This window comes from Thunnus thynnus, chromosome 11 (genome assembly GCF_963924715.1).
Source record: "Thunnus thynnus chromosome 11, fThuThy2.1, whole genome shotgun sequence".
Taxonomy (NCBI): Eukaryota; Metazoa; Chordata; class Actinopteri; order Scombriformes; family Scombridae; genus Thunnus; species Thunnus thynnus.
The window spans coordinates 4247554-4252635 of NC_089527.1; positions in this window are offsets into that span (position 1 = coordinate 4247554).

A 5082-nucleotide genomic window follows, 5' to 3' on the forward strand; every position below is an offset into this window, starting at 1 on the left:
AGACAAGCTGGAGGTGGGGGACTATGTGGCTGCACTTGGCAGAGCAAAAGGGAGATGTGATACACTAGAAGCAAGTTACAGCAACAGTTGAATGTTGGAAAGACATTTAGTCCATACCCTTTTTTGTGGGGATGAGTGGGAGCCAAAGAAACTGCAGCTACTTTTTTTTTTTGCAGAATAGACATTTGTGGAAAGCTTGTATAAAACACTAGGTATGCCCTTGAGTTATCAGAACCATAAGTTAAACTTTCCTAAATGCCAAATAGCCTAATGGAAAACTACTGATAACACAAATGCTTTAAAGTTGTCCACAAGATCACTTAGTGGGATTAGTCCTTGATTATGAAATTGCAATCTGGTCCTACTTTTGAATATACCTCCCTGTGAGATTGAGTGGGTGTTGTGGGAAGGAGGTGTGGTCAGTTACTCCATCATCATGTAGGAAGAGGTGTAAGAGGGGCCTGAGGTTGACCATGGGAAAACTAAGAGGGGAATATTCCAGAATGGCTTTCCAAACCCAAAATGGGTATGGAAATATGTGTGCATCATGTGACTGGCCGTGTTAGTGAGCTGTTTCGCTCAAAGCGGTTTTTTGAAAAAATACAGTGGAGCCATGTGAATTCGTTTCAGAGAGAAATAATTGAATAATGACACTTGGACAGAGATTACTTGTTCTTTTACATTTAGAGGTTTGTATTTTCTACGGCATTAGTAATCCTCTCGTCCAAATAAAAATCCGGACTATACCCCAATAAAAGTTTTTAGATAATGGCTTCACTTTCTGTGTTAATGCTGTTCTTTTTTTGCGTGCTTGTATAGTAATCAAATACAGATGCAGTATGTGCATTTAAAAGTTTCAAAAAGCAACTGCAGTGTATTGCATGTGCTGCATTCATCCGATTGCTTATATCCTATAAACCATATTTGCAGTTTATACAACATTGCTTTCTTTGCTGTCTCCACTGGCACCATGCAGTCATCACAATGAAGAAAAGTCATATAATACTGTGTACTGTTAATATGCACATTAACACACATTATTACAGACAGGAGTTGTGCTCCTACAGCAGATTACTGTTTTGTGCAAGGATGCTATAAAGCTTACTGGAGTTGCAATGAAACTTTAACTTTTTGCTGCTCTTTTGCATTCAGGATCATCAAAATTGATTGTAGCCATTTTTTTTAGCTAGCAATGTGGCTTTAGAGATGGAAATGTCAGTCTGCTGGTCAGCTCACCACTTTGGTGCAGTTTGAAATATCTCGACAACTATTGGATAGATTGCCAAGAAATTTTCCAGTGCTTTGTTTTATGACCAGATGCGTGCAGAACTGATGATATTCCCATCATCCTCAGCTGTAGGCTAATATATGTTTAGTTCTAATTAACATGTAAGCATGCTGACGTTAGCATTTAGCTCAAAGCACTGCTGTGCATAAGTACAGCCTCACAAAGTCAATAGCATGGCTGTTGACTCTTACTGTAGTCTTGTTTTTTGCTTGGAAACTGACTTAACTGTATAACTTGGAGCTTTCACCAAAGTCACAGTGTTGACATTTGGGGTTTAGGATGATGACATAACATTGTTTGGATTGGCCTTTGCACACCCAGAGGTGAAAGAAACAGCTTTTTGTATGAGCTTTGATGTTTTCATTCAAAGGCTGACCATAGTGTTTGTAGGGTTAATGTCAGAATTCTAATTTAACTCTTTCACTTTATAATTTGTACTGTTGATAAATTATCAGTGCACAGCAAGAGAAATGGTCAAAGAAGACACTAAAATGCTAAATTAGAATAGACTTTACTGGCCTTTCCACCAGCTATTCCTATTTACAACTTTACTGTTTTGCAGTGTCTGCACAAATGCACCAGATGAAGATCCAGGTATGAAACTGAAAAGCCACGTCAGTGTGATGTCCACCAGTGTGGATCATCTGGACTGCTTGGTGTCATTCCAGAATATATATATAATATCAATGTTTAATCCAGATAAGAGTGAGGGAAATCAAAGGAAATGGGATCACAAAAAGATGCTATGCAGCTGCGCTCCTCATGTGTGCAACACATTTCCATTTTATAACTCCTCATGGCCCCAAAACATTTTTTCTTTTGCTTTTTTCCTGTTGGCCAGCTGTGAGGCTTGTCTGCTTCCTATTTAGCTTTTGTGTTCTCAAAATTCTTCCATTTCTTAGTGACCCCATAGAGGGTGGCAAAAATCATTAGGATCACATGCTGTAGACTATACACTCAAATTACAGATACATGGCACATCACATAAAGAATATTCTGTATTTTAAAACTACTGAAATCTCTCAATGCTGAGCTGTACATTTTTTCTTTTATAATATTGTATTTGTGAGTACAATATGTGAAAATGAATCTGTGACTTATTCAGTTTACAAATCGCTAGCTGCTCAGTGCAGATAATAGAATATTAACATTTTAAATGCTTTTCATCTGAGAGTTTCTTAACAAAATCAAGCATAATTGCCAGGCATAATCATCCATGCTGTTCCAATTATGGTTGCCATTATATATTTCACAAACAAAACAACATGCCTGAATAAAAGACATAATAGCCCAAAAGCAGAGGTAGGTGGATGCCTCCCACAGTGCAGAAATAGCTAAATAAAAGACTGTTTTATGCCTTCCTCCTACCTTAGTAATGATTATATGTTTCTATGTTTGTCTGTCGCTTCCTCAGATGTTGAAATGCTGAGCTTTCAAACTCAAGATGACAAAGCAGAAAAAAGGACGAGCCACAAGCCTCACCCTGATCGTCACTGCCGATAAAGTGCAGCTTTTGGAGGATAAGAGATTAAACAGATGCACAATATGATGAGTACACCTACAACAGAATGTCAAGTCTTGTGGAAGATTTAAGGGTCTGGGTTTATCCCTGCGGAGGAAATGGCCTGTATAAATAGTTTTTGGCCTTGTTTCTAGGCTTGTCCCTTAGCAACGCTTAAACACACACACACACACTGACACATACACACAGAATGCAAAAACTTGTAAACATACATGATAACAGACAGTTTCACAAACACACACGCACACACACACACGCACACACACACACACACACACACACACACACACACACAGTCGTGTTTCCATCACTTCAAAGGACATTACACTGACTTACATTCATTTCCTGGAGACTTACCCTAACCCTCACCATAACCACTACTTGCTTAACCCTAACCTTACCTTAACTTTAACCCAAGTCTTCACTGTAAAAATGAATGAATTACATTATGGGGACTTGCTTTTTGCCCCAAAAGGGAGGCGAGACCCCACATGTGACTATGTAAATGGGAATACCTGAAGAAATACCTGAATACCTGGTACACACACACACACACACACACAAACACATGCATGCAAAGACCCTGACTGACTTCATGTATTCCCTAACCCCAATCATCAGATGCCTATGCCATGACGTAACATTCATCATACTCAATATATACAGTATACACAATGACAAAAATATTGTGTCCATGTGTGTGTATGTGTGTCCATGTGTGTGTCTATGTGTGTGTGTGTGTATGTGTGTGTGTGTGTGTGTGTGTGGTGGGGTATAATGTCCATATCTTTCTTCCTGGATCATTAACTCTATGAATCTTTTTTACTTTTGAGCTGAAATATCTTGTATCTGGCTATTAAGTCCATATATTTTCTGAGCCAGTTATCCAAACTACAACAGTGCTTTTTCTGTGTTTTCCAGCTCATAAAGATTGATTTTTACTGCCATTTTACTGTCAGACATACAGATATGATAAGGCACTGTGTTTGCTTTTGCTTTACATTCTCGAGTAAAGATATGGATGGACAGTAAGGAATCTGCACATTTAACATTGCTGACATATTATCAATTATATCCATCCAGAACTCCAAGGCCATAACATGTGCATGATTGTGCCAACCTCACCACAGCAATGCTGGCACCTTTCTGATATAGTTTAATTTTCTTTAAAGTACATGGTCTGAAATATGCTCCATGTTTTTAACTTTTGAGTTGAAATATCTTGTACCTCACACAAACTGAACCTTATTTTAATCTTGACTCTAAAACCAAGTCTAAACCCTTAGTTTAGTTATTTGAAGAAGTGAGCTCTGCTCCAAACTTTCCAAAACTTCTAAGGGTCGAATTGGTCTTCAAAGATATACTGTTAGTACCATATATGTACATACATTTACATTCACCCCTATTGGATTTGATATTGAACTATATGAATGTTTGATACTCAGCTGCCACAACATGGTTGATTGTACAACAACCATGATGTGGCACATTGCAGTCGAGATAGCAAATCCAGACCACCAAACTTGGTTTAATCCAGAATGTCCTAAACTGTTTAAGTAAAAGCAAAATGTGCTTTTAAAAAAATAGATACTAAGTCAGAATTTCAATATTTTGAAAGCACTGCTACTGTTGATCCTTATGTTAATAAAAGGCTTATCATAATTGAACACCAACGTCAAGCTGAGAGCTGATGTCGGGCCAACATGAACTCATTTGACAAAAATGTTGTTATTTCAAAGGTCAAAAAACCTTAACTGGTTTACATAAAGAAGAAAACATTCATAAGCTCATGGACACTCAGCTGCAGCCAATACACAAATACACTCATTAGTACTCACAATTACATACAGCATCTACAGGAACAGTCAAAGAGACAACACAACAAGAGGAAAGTACAACCGATTGTGAAATGTTTTCAAGAATGGCTGTGACAGGAGACATAAGTTTCTGTTTCCTCGCTCGGAAGGACCAGTGTGTCTCCCCTCTACTGCCTTCCGCTCTCAATCCCCACTCCGGTCTCCCTACCAATGTCATCTGTAAGCAGTTTACTTTAACACCTGAAGACACACACATCTGGTGCAACTGTCAGAGTTATGAGGTAATTCTGTATTCACTCCCTAATGGAGAAAGCAGCTCCAAGTTAAAAGCATTAGGATAAACTTGGTGGGAGCACTGATTGAGAAATGCTTACACTAGTACTGTCACATACAATACATCTTTGCTGTGTCCATTATGTGTATCTAGAAACATCTATAAATATTAAATACTGACA